General features: G+C 39.3%; 1 long non-coding RNA gene across 1 annotated transcript; it reads left to right on the top strand.

The window, feature by feature from the left end:
- The first annotated feature begins 593 nt into the window (after nt 1-593).
- Nucleotides 594-15,030, top strand: LOC130924006 (uncharacterized). Its single transcript, XR_009064815.1, has 3 exons — nt 594-756; nt 1,618-1,752; nt 14,911-15,030. It is a non-coding gene; the product is annotated as an uncharacterized LOC130924006 (long non-coding RNA).
- The last annotated feature ends 3,375 nt before the right edge of the window (nt 15,031-18,405 follow it).

Below are 18,405 nucleotides of genomic sequence, written 5' to 3' on the forward strand. Positions count from 1 at the left end.
CTCACATATTTTAAACTTTTAAACAAATTACGTCACAATGAAAAAAGTAGTGTCTGTAAATAGGTCACAGATGTCTACCTCATGTCACGTATTAATGTTTCAGCTATTAATGTATTAATGTTTCTGCCATTAATGTCTCATCTTCTTGCATGTGTAATATTTCAGCTAGTAATGTTTCATCATATTGCTCCACACTCATACATCACAAAACCCTTTATTATGTCGCTTCATACTCATGCATCACAAAGTCCTTTATTATGTCATAAAGAATAACTGAGAAAACTATAAAAGCCTCGAGCAGACAACATCCAGTGTCAGGTCGTTAGCAATTAAACATAGCCTTACATGTCAACTTGCCATTATCGCTTGACCTGATAGTTTTCCCTTGCCTGTCAACATCAATAAAATTCTGTGTCTGCGATACGCAACTGGGTCCTCCGTCTCGTACATGACACCTCATAACTATCGCATAATTGTATTTTTTTTTTTATTACTGTCACATTTTCCCCGATATTTTAGATCATAAATAATTGATCCAAACAAAGAAAAAATGGGAAAAAAAACATTTAAAAGGGTAAATATTTGAAAGAGATAATGTCGACCACTCCTTGACGTCTGCGATTTCTGCATTGCGACCCTTGTTATATTACCGTCTTCCACCAATAAACTCCCCAAAAAGTATGGCTGTGGCCATTCACAGTTGTATCTTGACACTTGGTGATAACTTGCTACAATGAGTTTTTGGATCAAAATTGGGTAAGTACGCGATAATATCTCATTAAAATAATGGTGTCTTTAATTATGCTCTCTCATGCTCTCACCTTGAGTTAGGGTTTAGGGGTTAATTTTTTTTTTAAATGCCCTCCAGCTCAAAAAATTTCTTCCACCAGAAAATAGTGATTTTAAGCTTTCCAATGATGTATTACGCATGCACAATTTTGAAATTTGGCCAAATTGGGGGTCTCAGAGCGGAACTTCAAGCCGCCTGAGTATTTTCCACCATATATACTAGTATACATACATGTACACACCAAGAGACATCATAGAGTTGTCCATCAAAGAGGTGGCACCTATTTAGGAGCTTTAACATAACGCTTAACAAAACTGTGCATGTGAAATTTGTTCTTACGCTTCTTGAGTTATGTGTCACTGCCGTGCGAATGATAGACCCTCCCAGCCAAAATGAATTAGTCTAACAGCGTCCAGTAAGAGTTCAGGTCTGCGTAATAGTTTTGTACTAGTGTGCACTTGCACAATTCACATCATGGCAGTACAATCTGTCTTACATTGTATTGTTAGGATATGAATAAAATGTGTGTAGGATTGTATTTTTATAATGCACAGTTCACTTCATTACAGTGCATCATGTTACATTGTATTAGTGAGAAGTGATTTGTGCAAGCTTGCTTTGATCATGATTTTCTTGTGTAATTTTATATCAAAAATATATATTCCTACGAGTGCATTTAATTGTCTTGCCAGTGAGTACTAAAGATCAGTACTGTAGACAAATACAACTACTATTACACGGATGTGTAAATTAAAATAACCGCCATGCATGATTTTGTTCAGAATTACGGTAAACCGCTAAATAGGCTCCACCCCCCTCTTTGATAGAAAACTCTGTGATGTTGCCTAGCTGTTGAAAAGCTTTTGACCCAGAAGCCAGAGAAGGAGAGAAACAGAGAGAAGAAAGAACATACACACCAAACGGAATAACTCGAAGGGACCCTGGAATATTCTAGCGTTAAGGTAAGCGCGTTTATGAAGCTTAATGAATGATATAATATTGGTGTTTTTGTCGCGGAAATAGCGGGTGCACTGCAGCGTTGGTAAAAGGAGTGGTCGTGGTCATGTCCATCGGGAGACCCCCGATACGACTCACGCAGGCTTCGCTTCCAAAGTCAGCTTTTTTTCTTTCCTTTCGCTCACTCTTAACGCTTCCAGCCAATAAATGCCACACAGCAAACTCTCAAAGCGACTAATAAGCGTTTACATGTACCGCTATACGAGCGTAAACGGCCGCTAAATCCGAGCGGTTGCTAGGCTAAAGTTAGCTCGAGCCGCCGTCGTGGGTTATTGTGATGCTAACGTAGGGCGACAGCCGAACCAGGTCACACGGCCACCAAGAGCGGAGTGGGCCTGATTTGATGTCCGACGTTGTCATTTATCACCGTTTGCGTGGAGCAACAACGTGCAGCCCAGGCGTTCCTTTTGTTCGCGGAGTCATTTTTTTTTATATGGCCAACGTACGTTTCGATGATTCCGGAGACTTGTTGAAATGGGAAATCAGAATCTCACATGACTCCTAGTTTAGCAGCTCAGCTGGGTTCTGTTCTTGTTCCCTATTGTAGTGGTGCTTGTGTGCATTGACCTAGATATCTTATCTCGTGTGTTTGCTTCGCTTGCACATCAGCGTTGGATGCGGGCGATCGAATCACCTCGACAACGTCCGTAAAGGAGGACCTGGGACGCCGTGCGAGGTAAACTGAGACGTCTTGTTTTTTGGGTGGTGGTCCTCCTGCAGCTTTGGTCTGTTAGTTTGTGAACCTGTTGGGTGGGTCCTGAGAAAACTTGTTTTGATAGGGATGCCTGAATGGGGAGAAGTGTCTGTTGCCACTATATTATGAGCCATTTTACTACATTTTGATTATATCCCTTTAAAATATATCTTTTATGCTACTGTTTCTATCAAAATCGGTGAGTTACTTGATTGTATCTTCCCGTGCAAAGTCCCAATCAAATATTAGGTTAATTCTTCAACAGGGATAAAAGTGCATACTGTACCAAATTTGTTTAAATTGTCTTAATGTAGTTGCATTTGTTTAAGAGAATTCTAATATGATACTCAAATAAACAAAATAGAGAAGAAGGAAAACAATGTTTTCTTAATTGCACTTCCAACAGGTAGCTGCTCATAACTTGTTCATCTTAAATTGAAAGTATTTAACAATATTGAACTGCACAGTGCTGTAGGTTCTGCTGCGAGGTTACCAATGCAAGCGATCATCTTTTTCAGTTGCCTTACCTGAATAAATTTATACCTAGAACTAGAACTTAACTTTATATATGTACAGATAATAATTAAATGTCTAATTGACTTATAAGTCAATAAGTATCTGCTCTTTTGTTCTAATTGATTGTAAATTGGCTGTATGACTTCGAATGCTATGTTGGCTTATAGATAGTGCCACACTCCTTGCTTGTGGTAAACTTCTGAGCCAGTCCACCTAACGATGATTTAAGCGGCCGTCGTTTTGCCACCGATCAACAGTTGAAAGAGCCGGTGCACACAAGGCTTGCTGCTCAAATGAAAGCTTTTTTTTTCTTGGGCTATTAGAAAGGCTGTGTGCAATGATGGACCAAATGTATTTAAAAGCAGGGTGACATTGTTGAAACATGATGTAAATGTAAGTTTTGTAATGTTGTTGTATACAATAATAAAAAAGTAGTGTAGATACATATTGACCTTCGTCAATACAGGGGTTCTTTAGGTTACGATGTCCTAGACTTGCGGTGTTTCGACTTTACGACGCCCATGCCTTGTACACCATTTGATCCCCAGCTTCTATGTTTCTGCTTAGCTCGTCCATAGTGATTGCCTGTATTTGTGCAGCAGCCGGGAGGATCTTTGCCTTTTTTCATCCTCCTTTTTTCACATGATGGCCCCGAAGAAGAAAGCTGGGTCTTCTAGCTATGCATGTACAGCCAAAAGAAAAGCGGTTACCATGGAAACAAAGCTTAACATTATAAAAAATTGGAGAAAGTAGAAAAACATTGGCCTGAACGAAGAATATCTTCAAGTTAAGTCGTCATGCGGAAACGCGTCGCTCGTCGCCAAAAGCGGTTTTGTGTTCACAGTGTAAGTCCGTAAAACCAAACATTTACTGGTTCATTTAACGTAAAATAAGTATAATAATGTAATTAGTTTGCATCTATGTTTCAGGTTGTAATGATGATGTGTTCAGTGTTGTTTCTGGGCTGTCCCTAAAGGCACAGCAGCTGGAGTGGAAAGTGGGAGGAGTGGGCAGCGCGAGATGTTTTGGTTTCTTTTTGTTGGCGTCACAGTAGTTGTGTTGTAGTGCTTTCGGTTGCAAATAAACCATTGAAAACCATAACTGTCCATCTATGGAACCCCAAAAAGTCATAATTAAATGGATCAACATTTTGAAATAATTCCATTTATATAAATAACAAATTATGTCTCTTAAATTGTAAAATAAGGTATTATTATTATTATTATTATTATGATAAGGAAGATAAAAAGCGTTTTTCATTAACTATTTTAATTTCATAATGCTTTTATTTTTTTTACCACAATGACCATATTCCATAATGTCGTTTTTCTGCACAGTGAATTGTGTTCTGTCAATCACATACATAAGGCAGAGTCAGTTGAGTGATTGGCTGGATCGTGGAGTTTGGTTAGCTTCGTTAGCATTTGGTAGCTTCGATAAACCATCTCAGAAGCCATCTCATCAAAGACACACTGCTGATGAAATGCATTTCACTTCTATATAACTGATTCGCAAGTTCTCTGAGTAACTCTGAAAGTGACACTACCAAATGCTAACGCAGCTAACCAGACTCCACGATCCAATCACTTAACTGACTCCGCCTTATTTATTTGATTGACAGAACACGATTAATTGTGCTGAAAAATGACATTATTGTGCAGAAAAAACATTATGAAATAAACAGGCCATTATGGAAAAAGACATTATGAAAAAAAAAAAAAAAACATTGTTAAAAAAATCCCTTTGTCTTGTAAAATCTTTTCCATAATAATATTACCTTATTTTACAATTTAAGGGCCATATAACATAGTTATGTATCAAATTTGTATTTTTTTCAAAATGTTTTTATTTAATTCACTCTTGGGGTTCCATCTTCATTTACCGCTCAGCAGTAATGATAAGTGCAGAGTCTTATTTTTATTTTAATATGTTTTTGTTTCTGACTTGCATGGAAATTTGGGTTGCGTTTCCAGTGTGTAATGTCATAACTTGTGTACGGTGTACAGAAAATATTCTCAAGAACAGGCGTGTACAGAATGATATATTTTCCGTTGGTGATCCTTTTGTAGCTGAAGAACTATGCAGGCGTCTCCAAACTGGTCCTTATTTTGTTGTAACTGATCAAACACAGGCACTTTAAGCTATGAGATTTTTGCTAAAAGGAGCAGCACCTGACTGCAGTCAACTGATTACACTTGTAACACTAGGGTTGGGCATCGAGCATCGATGGGAACCAGTTCTAACACACCGATGCTCCCGGAATCGTTCGAATTTTAAAATTTCGATTCCTTGTTTCGATGCCCAGACTGCCGAGCGGAAAAAAATTGCACGAGTTTAAAGACTAATATTGATATACAAGTTATAATTAGCCCTGTGAGAAGGTCATTTAATCTGAAAAAATGTCAAGTTAAGACTTTAATATAAACTATGCAATTTTTTAGACCTTGCATTTTTTTTTTGACCCTGCCTCTTAAAAGAATTGGAATTGGGAATCGTTCGGAACCAGAATCGAAACGTGGAATCTGAATCGGAACCAGAATTGTTCAATTTCAAACAATGCCCAACCCTATGTAAGACACTAGATTGGTGAAAGATGTCATCTTGTTTTTTTGGAATGAAATTCTGCACCCTCTGTGGAATAGTTTGGAGACCGTTAGTCTATTGCTCTGTGAACCTGTTGGGTCGGTATTGCACAAACTTGTTTTGGAAGCAATACATCGGTGGGATATCTGTCAACCTTGCTATAACATAACATGATCCTACATTAATTTTATTCAAAGCAAATGTGCTTGCTGCATAGCATTGACAATAACAATTTCCTAGAATTTATAAGCAGACACTACTTTACTTTGGAACAATTTGTATTCCAAAAGGAAATTTCAGTCTCTAACTGTTAATAAAGAGTGTTATTTTGCCTTTTGTCTATTACAATCATTTTTTAGCATTGCTTTTTTGTCAGCACTAGCTGTAAATTTTTAACTGATGAGACTGATGAGCCGTAACTCTTTGACAAGGTTTCCTCAACAGTGTCTTCTCTAGCCTTAACCTTTAAAATTTTCAAAAAGGTTTCGAGCCATTTTTTGTGTGAGCATGAAGTTAAGCGGCACCCTTCTCTGCTTGCATAAGTCCCTCACAAAGAAACTTTAGTGAGAACAAATGGCTTCTACTATGGGTCACTTATAGACCCTACCCACGTGACGTCACAACTCCTTCCTCCTGACTGGTGCCGCCCAATTGTCCGTCAACACATCATGTTTCCCTGTTACGGCTACGTACATTCCTCCTATTTACGACGTGTTTTTCTGCTCGTTAACATTAATAATCAAAATGGTGAAGGCGTGTGTGGCGGTCGGTTGCAATAACAGAGAAGATAGACGGAGAAGACGGAGAGACTTGAAGTTCTACCGGATTCCGAGAGACCCGGAGAGAAGAGAGCGAGATGGGCTGCTGCAATTCGACGAGAAAACTGGGCTCCAAACGATTACCACAGATTATGTAGTAGTCATTTTATATCTGGTAAGATGCATTTAATATATATTTAGAGGGTGTTGGGCTGACAACCACAATTAAGATCATTGCTAGGCTAATCACCGACAACATACACGTATGTATGTAGTGAGAGTGCTATCGCTAAACCATATAAACATTAATAGCCCTAACTCCTTTGACAAACGACATGAAAACTTTCGTGAGAATAGGCTGATTTTGTGTGGACAAGATAGTTGTACAGTTCAGGGTAGCTAGCAGATGTCAGGCAAATACGGCGGAGACAGCGGGTCGAAAAACATCGATTTAGGCATCAAATATGGATCTGGCGAATGGATAAACGGAAGCTTTTCCACATAACGCCTTTTATGCAACGCATCAAGTGAGTTTACGGCATCCGAAAGCACCGGGTCTTCCATGAAATGCATTATAAATTGCTCGATCAATTGAGACCATTGATAATACAGACACAAAATGACGGACAAGTGGGCGGAACCATACAGCGAGCACGTGATTTTGTGACGTCGGTGGGTAGGGTCTATATCACAACGCACTTTGAACTGAACGCAGTCTATTTTTTTGTATGTTCCTATGTTTGTGAAGCACTTTTGTAATGCAAGTCATGTCTTATAGCAGACACTTATTGAGTAATCAATATATTGAGGATGTTTGCAGTGCCATATTAGTCACTAGCTATAGTACTGTAATTGGTAATTTCACAGTAAACTTGGGCCGTTAACTTGTTTTGATTGTTGATGTTATTGTGTGTGGTGTCTCGAGGTGTGCAGGTTAATCCGAAGGGGCCTCATGTCTGTGCATGTACATGAACATGTATGTTTGTGAGTTGCTAAGTGGATTAGTGGGTTGAAGCTTGAATCCCATTACAAAACATGCATGTCTCCAATTCACACCAGTGGCATCACGCTGATGAAGTTCTGCCGTCTGATTAGAGATGGCATACTTTAGTTTTGACAGTGTGGTTGCTGCGGGATTTCATGTGTTTGACAAATGCCATATTGTTGTCAATTTGCCATCGGTCATGGATGTCTGGCAGTCTTGAGTGAGTCATGCTGACTGATGGTTCAGAATCAGGTGAAACTGAGACTCGTGATGTGATAAGATGTTCGAGTAGTGTGTGTGTATGTGCACTACCCTTTAAAGAATGCCCTCTTTGACAATCCCACCACTCTTCCATGTTGTATTTTCTGTCGTCTTTTCATTTTCAAGGTGTAGGATGTGTTTTTATGATATTTTGACTCTATGAAACGTAGTGTATTTTTCAAATTCGATGTTTGACGACATTTTAAGGGTTACACAACAGTTTTTCTAAGATGCTAGGGTAGTCTAATTTTTTAATACTAGGAGTGTGTATTGCCTCATATCTGGCGATACGATTAGTGTCATGATTCGATCCCAATTAATCCTGATACCACACTTGATTTTGATTGAATCATTGATGATGATTTTGCAACATCTGTATATCACTTTAGAAAATAAACAAATCAAAATGGACATGAGTACATTTATATATATATAAATTATGTAAATTTATGAATAATTTATTAATCATATTGGTTGTGCAGCCACCTTTGCATGATATCGCTGTGTTGCAAATGTTGTACTGAGCTGACTGGTCATTTTGCTTTGTGAAGTTGAGCCACACTTTTGAGCGCCGCCGCACAGTGTCCATGATTAAGATCAAGTTGCAATGCACAAACACAAACTTCATGTGGCGTCTTCAACGCGGTGTTCGGCAGCTATTTTTTCCGGTCAGCGGTCAGGGCATCGAAACTTGGAATCGAAATTTAAAAATGCGAATGGTTCTTGGAGAATCGAAGTGTTAGTCCCGGATCCCACCAATGCTCGACGCCCAACTATTTGTTTCTTTAGCAGACTGCAAAACAGTGCTGCTGCGCGCTGCTAACTTGTGGTCGGGAGTAGAAGTGCAGCCACTGAATTGTTTATTTCAACCAAAAATACACGTGTAAGGAGTCGAATCAGCTTTTGCTGCTTCGAGGATTTGTTTAGAGTGACATTGTAATTAGTGATGCACGATAATACATTTTTTCAACCGATACCGATAACCGATAATTTCCTCCTCATTCCTACCGATAACCGATAATGTCAAGCCGATAATTCTATTAAAAGATTTATGTAAAATTTTAAACAAAAGAAAATATTACTGTGCAAAAATATAATTTATTGCTCTTTTTTTTTTTTCAACATAAAATATGAACAAGTCGTCAATTCCAACATCTAAATAATGACATTGTCTGACATTGTGTAATGGTAAACTTTTGGCAACAATTACTTACAGAGTAAATACCTAAGTTTCACAAAAATGCCTTTAAAAGTAAGCCATTCCTAACATAACATTAATACACTGCAAAACACACTTCCTTAAAACTAGTCAGTTTTAAGTGTAAATCTATTGGAAATAAGTGAAATAATCTGACAGCGCTTCAAGTGTATTTCAGATTTCTTTGGAAGAAAAATAGCTAGCTGAAAATAATCTTAACAGCTTTATTTTAAGCAATAAATTATTATACTTAATCCTAAAAAAAACTTGGAAGAAGAAAAGATTTTGAATATTTGTGGCTACAGAATATTATTGTTATTTCATTACAACAGGAATGTGCATATTTAAATTAATAAGTGCCAATAAATTTAGATTATCTACTGTGACTGTAATTGAGCAGACAAATAAGTTAAATTAATTTGAAAAGTGATTGCTAATGTTATATGCTTTGTTGCACACTGTGAAAATGATTAACTCAAAAGAGCGAGATGTCATGTACCCATTCTGCAGCGCTTTGTTTACATTTGCGGCACTCACGAGTCGCGACATTCACTTTACAGCAGCTAAACTGATAAACGGCAGTACTATTTGGATGCAGTTGGAGCTCGCATCTCCGTGCGTGTTGTTTTGTGCCTGAGTTTTGTTAAGCCGAAAATAAAGGCACCATTACAAAGTCATCTGACCGCTCGTCATTTTACATACTGAATGCATTATTGACGGGCTGACTTCGTTTTCTCCATGTTTAAATTATCATCTAACCACTGTGCGGTCATGATAAGCTTGCTTATTGGACATCACTTTTCCAAATGTAGTGGTGAAAATGTGATTGGCATGTTTTTCATGAAGAATGGTGGTCGTATAAACTGCATTATTTTTTTATCCAGGGCTTTGGCTCTCGGGTCATTTCGGTAAAAAAAAAAATCGTGTCTCGTCTCGGCGGCAGCTACGTTCGTACCGGATAATCCGCCCGCACCGGCCGGTTTGCCGCGGCGTATTCGGGGCCTCGCTCTGCTCACACGCCGTGAGGGAACGCTCGAGAAACCGGGGTGTTCGCCGGAGGTCCTGAAGCCGGGGAACCGGGCTCTACCCGCCCCGCCGACGGCGAGGCGGCGGCGGCTGCCTGCCGGACCGGCCAGAGCGGCGGGCTCCGTCGGAAGACTGCTACTTGCCGACTATCGGTCTCCAGCCGTGCCGGTGTTTAGCCTTAGATGCGAGTTTACCACCCGCCTTGGGCTGCTTTCCCAAACAACCAGACTCTGTATCGTCGCAAGCCCCTAGTTTAACTTAGTGTTTACAATAGCTTTAGCATTCCCGCTAGCAGCAGCAGCCTGGCATTCGTTCCAAAAATCTTTGTGATGCAGTTTTAAATGGATGCTGGGTTAGTGATTTTGAATGAGGACGCTTTCTTTCGGGCTCTTGGAACTTCTGCGGTACATGTTTCGCAAATGGCGAGAGCGTCGTTTTTTTTTTAGTAACAGCCGCCATAATATTCAACTATTTCTTGTCGTGTAACTCCGCCTCCTCAGCCCCTCCTCCCTCAGGGGCTTCAGAGAGGGGAGGGGTTGAGGAGGCGGCGTGCTGAATTCTTCGGTTGTGCACATTTGGAGGCAAAATCAAGTATATAATTATCGGATTGCATTATCGGTTGAATTTTTTATTATCTGGATTATCTGTGTGACGTCATAATTGCCATTATCGGCCGATAATTATCGGCCACCGATATTATCGTGTATCTTTAATTGTAATGATTGGTTTTGAAAGTAAATTTAGGTGTGGGGGCATATACTGCCCTCTAGTGGCAACAGTGAACATGCCATAACTTGAATGCATCTGCTCCGTTTGTTCAGACCAACATGAGTTATGTTTTTTATTGAGCTATTATGTTTGTTTATGCATTCATTATTTAATTTAGAAGTATATTTAGCAGTTTTTTTTTATGTGAATATGTGTTTGAAGGATTTGTTAAGAGCGTTGTAAAAAAAAAAAAAAAAATTAAAAGTTGGCATTACATAGCATTTAAGCTAGCGGACTTTTGCTGTGCACGTTAGCCAATTGTTCTTTTGTTGAACAGTACTTCCATCATCATCAGGTATTTTAATTTATTTTTTAAATGCATTTATTGCTTTTGTGAAATGAAAGTGCAATTCTGCAGAGAATGAAGAACTCCGGAATTTGATTTTGTACTTGCATTTATTGTTATTTTGTAAGTGTAGCAAGTCAAACTAAATATTAATGCAAGCATAAACACTTGTTTATTTGTTTTACATATCCTAAAATTTATTCTGTAACTCATTAAATGTTAATAAGCCGATTACTCTATTATTCGAACTGATTGATAGATTAATCAATTACCTAAATAATCGATAGGTGCAGCCTTAATGCGCAGGATAACATTAAATGCAGTATTGTATTAATATTATTTCTAATTAACAACAAACTCTTATCAGTTGTATGATATGATTTAATTCAGTTTCTTTGGACTATAATTCTGTTTTGATTCTTTTCGCTTGTGATCCAGTGATTGATATTGATTTAAATCAGGAGTGTCAAATTCACCAGCCCTTTGTCAATAAATCCTTAATTAACATTTCTCTGTGTTTAAAATCCCAAGATTCATTGGAGAAATTATAGATTTATAGAAATAATAAGAGATATTTACTTTGAAAATACTTATAGAAATACTTTGGCGATTATTTGAGAATTGTTTGTGAAATGAAGATTGTTTGTTTTAGCCGGATCCTTGGATCATCTCAGGGATTATTTCTCACCACAGTACAGTCATTGAAAGGTGGCAGCCAACTTTATCTTTGTGTGTAAACTGGCTAATTTGCGAGTGTTATTTTATGACCTCTGATGCTTAAAGAGCATATGACACCAGAAAAAAAATCTTAAATGGCATTATCATGTGAATTAGAATCATATTTTGAGACGATTCGACTATATACAACAATTTAGCAAAGCGCAGATGACGAGAAATTAGTCTTTTAATCTGCCAGCGGTAGACTGGGCTCATCGGTTTTACTATTCAGCCCATTGAGGGGAAATTGTTCAGAACGAGGAAAATGCGACGAAGAGAGCCGCAAAATGTCATTGTTTCAGTCTCTCTACTCCAATATTTTTACAGGATATTCTTTTTATCCAAGTATTTTTCCCCAATAGCTATATAAATGGCTTGAGAAGGACCAGTCAGCCCGTCGAGGGGGAACTATTCACAACGAGGAAAACGCGACGAAGAGAGCGGCAAAATGTCATTGTTTCTGTCTCTTTACTTCCATATTTTTACAGGATATTCTTTTTATCCAAGTATTTTCCCCAATTGCTAAATAAATGGCATGGTCATGACAAATAACAATCTTGTGCTAAATGGAATATGAAATAATAAAAATCCATTTATTCAAGACGACATGGCAAAATTACTCCATAATGGTCAAAACTGTCGACTTCACCTTTACTGTCGCACCTCCCGAACGATATTTTATGACACCTAAATCGGACATATGTCATTTCCCTTCCCCGGCTTCGGAGAATGTAAACAAACCAGAAGGAGTGACAGCTAGCCGACATGCTAACCCGAACCGAGGGATGTTTCAAAGTCTTCGAAGTGGAAAATCACACGTAACTAGCCTGGATTATTTGACATGACGACCCGGTTGTCGATTGTCTTCGCGGATCGGCAAACCGCCCGGCGGAGAGCAATTTACAGTTCGTTCCCGGGAGGAGGGTGGCTGGAGTTGTTGTGCAGCTAACGTGCTAACATCTAACTGCTAATGAGCATGAGGAGAGCTTTTTACATGCCTATCAATAATCAAACGTAAGTAGTCCTTTTGTTTAAAGGAATTTTGTAGTGTTTACTTTGTAATCACTGTATTCGTATTTGACATAATACAAAACAAGATGTTTACTCACTTCCTCGTAAGTCCAATGGTCCCACAGTAAATATCCACGGTGAATGGGAACCTTTTGAAACTCCAAAAAGGCGCATATGCCTCTCCCGCACACAGAATGATTTTTCTGCAGCCGTTTGGCTGGCGTGATGCGAAAAATAAACGTATTAATCCGCAAAATCAGCTGAATCCTTCGTCTTCATACACAACAGTACACTGTATAGTGAAGAGGACGTCTTCTACCGTACACGTCACAGCGCCCTCCTCCTCAATGCAAGTCCGAAGCCGGAAGTCACTCATTTTCATGGCGCGGGATTCAAAAAACTAAATAAATATAGCGATCGCTTCCACACACATCCAAGCGGTCCATATCATTCAGGGGCATAAAATACCGCGTGTATTATGAAATAAACATGCTTTTTCGTGACACAGGCACTTTAATGCCTACAGTTTATCAACAGAACGGAAGAGTGAATCTTGGCTAACCACGGTAGCTCTCTCATCTCTTGTACTCTCTTCTGATGTCAAATCAACAACATCCTGTTTGTCAGGAAGTGTGTTGAAGAGAAAAAAGCGGGGGTGGATTGGCTGTGGGACAGAGGCAATTGTTTTCATTGTTCTGTGATAGTCGCCACTGACCTCCAAGGCCAACAGAAACAGCTGAATTGAAGAGACGAGTGGAGGACAGAAGTCAGATAAGCACAAAACATAGTTACGGCTTCGAGTCCCTTTTTCATTTCTCATACTTGCTTACAAATGTGTTCACGTTACTCCAGGTTCCCATTCGGACGGACAGCTGCAAGTTCCCTCTTTTTGCACTTAATAAACAACCCCGGATGCACTTACCAAGAAATATCACAGTTTATAATTCATCTTGTATAAATGACAGCTACACTCATTACTGAAGGAGATACTGTGTAACAAGCTAATGAAGATGATTAGTCACTCTGTCGAAAGTTGCGATATGGAAGGATCCAGTCCTCATGTTAAGTTGCTGGACAAGAGTCTTTGAGAGTGTGGTTGGGGCTACAAAATAGCATTAAGTGTTGTATGGTCACACCAAGGTCATTTGGCTGCGGTTGAGTGGGTGGGCTGCTGTGCTGAATTGACAGAAGACAATGTTAGGAATGCAAGATTAGCTTTTATCTTGAATCCACTTTGACTTTACTTATCTTACCCCTCCTCTTCTCGTTTGCTTTTGCTCCTTCTCATGTATTTTTCCATCTTGCTTTTCCTTTGATTTTTTTTTGGGGGGGGGATCAGTAACTCAGTCTGTCTGCAGGGTACAAAACAGCCCAGGTCTGGCTTTGACCATTTATGGGCATGCGTGGTATTGGATAGTGTGTGTGCGCCCTCCACCCCCAAACAGGTGGGAGGTCACTGCTCCGGGGCTTTTACGTGACTGTACCCTATACGCGAATAGCGGTTTTTGTTCTGACGAATTTCCTTGTAGAGTTGTGAAATGCTCTAAAGCCCCGCCACTCCTTGTTTTCTCATCAGGCCGTCCTACCTTCCTCGCTCGCAATGCGCTGAGCATCCCCCCCCAGCATAGCTGTCTCTGTGTGTTGAGTCATTTGTTGGACAGACATACAGGAACAGACACTCAGCTGACTTCAGCTTTAACAATAAAATGACATGTAATGCTGCGTCACTGTAACGGTAATGGTATTTATCACCTCTCTTTCTTTATGTTAGTATCATATTCGAACATGCCATATGCCCCTCGCACGTAGACCTGCTGCCTGAGATGTAATTAGCTCCGTTTGTAGGCCATGTCAGCTTGTATTTACAGTATCTTTGTGTCTTGGTGCATGGTGGCAATACAGAGGCCTATTGAAAATATTTAACCCATACCCCCCCCCCCCCCCCCCCACTCTTGCTACCTTGAACAACCGGTCATGCAGGTGTTTGCTAAGCAGTGGTTAAGTTTATTCAACTTGTGGAGGTCAGCTGACCAGACTCCTGAGGGTGTAGCCACTCTCTGATAAGAGGATCTGAGTCGCCACTTGTTGGGCCCGTATAGCAAAGTGTCTGTTTCTGGGAGGGGTCAGCAGAGATAACAGCAGAGCTAGGTGGATAGGTGTTAAACCCTAGGTCGGTCCGTTTAAGAGCAAACACATGCCTGCTGACACATAGTTTGGCATTCTCACTATGTTGCTGTTTTCCAGTGAACCCACCATTCACTGAAACACTTGTCTCTTTGTTTTTCTGTTTCTGCGAGCAGTCCTCTGTTTCTGAGCTTGGGGATTCACTGAGCTTCTCCCAATGACCAACTAGAGCTTCACCTCTGGCCTTGGCGTGATCCCTCACCTCTTCCGTCAAGCCACACCCACAGTTGAAGGTGTGTATTTTTTACTTTTGATCAAGCAGGCATTTCTACATAAGCATCACAATAAGACACTCAAGTGTTTACACAACAGTGTGCTTTTGCATGTTGGTTTGACTTGATTGAGCATGAGGTTTGCCGTGGAATATTGTCAGCTTCACTTAATTGGTGTTTTTGGGTTGGAACAATAATTCGAGTGTTGCTTCAATAATTTGATTTTAAAATTAAAAAACAAAACAAAAGGGGGGGGGGGGTCATAGCTTTGCAGTGATCATTTTTACCACACAGAATATTGTCACAATTGAGGTAAGCCATTAGGACGGAGTACATAAAAAATGTTTGGGCTTATTTAACATTTAAAAATTATGAAAAATTGCAATGTGTCATTGAACTAACAGAGCGCAATAGCACACTTGATTTCAAGCACAAGGTATTGTTAGCTAATTTTGTATCACCTACCAGTACTTCTTAAAATAGTATTTCAATGCCTTTGGAAGAGGGCAGTATAAATGCAGTCGCTGTGTTTGAACAAATGGAAATGAAACAAACGCATAATAAACACTGTCAGTTTGCAGCTATACCCTAGTTCAATAAAGAGGTGTGTAATCCATGTCTGCGTTTAACCTCTTTAGTTTTTTAAACTGCCCTTAAACCATAATAAAAACAAAACAAACCCCTTTTTCAGATGATGAATAAAACCCGCATAATTCCAATTTTCCATACAAACTGTAACACCCCCTCTTTCCCCTCGGGGTGGTGTAGTGTGTATGGAGCAGTGCGAGAGCGCAGCAGCTCTGCTGGAGTCGGTCAGGGAGCAGGAGGTGCAGTTTGAACAGCTGACCAGGGCGTTGGAAGAGGAGCGGAGGAGAGTGGGCCTCTCTGCCACTAGCCCTTCGGCGCTGGGTCGTCCCCTCCCTCACGCACAGGTAACACCAGCAAAAAAATAAAAGTGTAGCCCATGTTACCACGCTAATACCCTCATTCAGATCTATATCATCGCCTTCCGGTCATCATAATTAATGCATCAGTTACTCCTGCTGACTCCAGTCATCCAGTAAAAAGGTTTTAGAATTCATTACATGCCATTTTGCATTTAAAATGCATCACTCAAGTCCCATCCATCTAAAAATCATGGTGTGTCTAATGCTAAGGCATCAGAGCTTGTCATCTTTATCTTTGCCATCGCATGTTTTCAGCATGCCTTTGCTGTCACTCACCAGAAACGCACGTTTTGTCAATCTATTTTCTCCTTCCTGTTCGAGCATGTTATGGAATGCAGATTTTTGTCACTGTCGCATGCACACAGTCGTAAAAATTTTCAGGGTTTAGTTTGCCTCTACACTACTCTATACCAGTGGTTTCCAAACTATTCCACATATGGCCGCAGTGGGCGCAGGATTTCTTTCCGACAAAACAAGACAACACCTATGCACCAATCTGGTGTCTTACAAGTTTTATCAGTTGATTGCAGTCAGGTGCTGCTTGTTTTTAGCAGAAACTTAATTGGTTAAACTGTCGGTACTCGATCGGTTGGAACAAAAACCAGGGCCCACAGAGGCCCTTGAGGACCGGTTTGGAGACCCCTGCTCTATTACTGACCATACAAATTATGGTACATGGGGGGGGGGGGGGGGGGGGTGTTTATTGTTTATAGTTTGGTAGCCATCAGTATGTCATAATGATTTTACAGAACTAAGGTGGAATAGTTGGAAAAACAGAAATCCTAACCCTGTATTGGGCAAGTTACTGCATTTGTTAAATAAAAAACAAAACTAATCCCCATAACGCAACCCCACGCTTGTATATGAAATGTTAATATTGTGGCCTATATGATCCAAATTGTGATGTCCACAAATGTGACAGCCAGGTATAAGTTAGAATCAGTGTTGTTTTCGTCAGCGATGACGAGAACGAAAACATTTCATTAACGAACATTTTTTTCATGACGATGACGTCATGATGCGCCGAAAACGCTCTTGGATGACTCTAACGTGACGAAAAGATTGCCAACGTACGTCTGACGAGACGACAACGACATGGAAATGTGCCTTAATACCTGATATGTGTTGACAATGCGTGACATTTGATAGTTGTGCACGTAATTTTTTTTTTTTTTTTTTTGGTGCTGTCAGCTTGCTTCCGAGCCAATCATTCACGTGATTTGCGCTAAACAATGTGGAAAATCCACACGTAAAATGATTAAATCAGCAGGACAATATTTTTATGGACAAAGATTTGTGATAAGAGTTCTGTTGTTTATGTCAGGTATGTTGAAGAGTGGTGAAAAAAAAAAAGTGTTTTAGCGAACTTTTAATTTATCATTAGCACATGAGTTGTGCTTGTAATCGAATACGTGTTGACTATATTCAATTCAAATATATAATCTTTTTTTTTTATTCAGGTAGCCCATTACTGGTCTGTTTATTGTATTGTTTTGCACTTTGAGTAATGTCGCTGCACGTTTTCTTGCAGGATGTTTTTTTTTTCTTTTTCCACATGAGGAGAAGGGTTACAGATTGCACTTCAATTTGGACTTGTTCTGAGTGGGCCAGGAGTTGGTTATTAGTTTTGTGTTGTTTTACAGTTTTCAGGGCTTGACCCATTTTAATTTCCAAACATGTTATGCATGTTTCCTTAAGTTCCTTATAAATTGTAAGCTACATATGACTTTTACCTCCCTGCACAGCAGGGATATTATTTTACTGCATTCATTGTGTAAATCTCATCAAAATAAAGCTAGTGTTGTGGAAAATAACAGTGCTTACTTGACTGTCAATGTTCATTCGATATTGTTTGAATCCTTTATTATATTTTTTTTTTAACTAAAACTTTGTGTATCCGTCAACCGATACTAGTTTAATTTTTTTCTTTTCATCACTAGACTAAAACTTGTTTGAACATTCGTCGACTAAAACTAACACATTTTAAAATGACTAAAATATGACTAAGACTAATAAGTATTTTCGTCCAAAAGACTAAGACTAAAATTAAAATGGCTGCCAAAAACAACACTGATTAGAATTACACATATTTTTTATCAATTTTTATTTTTATATGGATTTAATGAATTAATACCATTAAATTAAAAGCATGTTAATGAAAACTAAATGAATAAAATTAGAATAAAAACAAATGCACTCTGGTTTTGGCGTCCCTAGTTTTTTTTTTTTTTTTTTTTTTAATTTCGAAGTATTTTTAACTGATTGACTGCCGTTGACAACAAAAGTTGTCCAATTCATTTAAATGAGATGACTGGCTGTGAATGCTCATCTTTTAGTTTGTTTATAGGGTCACGTTGTGCTGGTTTGAGATGGACAGCTCAGGCATCTCTTGGCCTGCGTGAATTCCATGTGTAAATATTATTCTTCCTTTGGGCTCACTGACATTCATATG

The sequence above is a fragment of the Corythoichthys intestinalis genome, chromosome 11, assembly GCF_030265065.1.
Source record: "Corythoichthys intestinalis isolate RoL2023-P3 chromosome 11, ASM3026506v1, whole genome shotgun sequence".
Lineage (NCBI taxonomy): Eukaryota > Metazoa > Chordata > Actinopteri > Syngnathiformes > Syngnathidae > Corythoichthys > Corythoichthys intestinalis.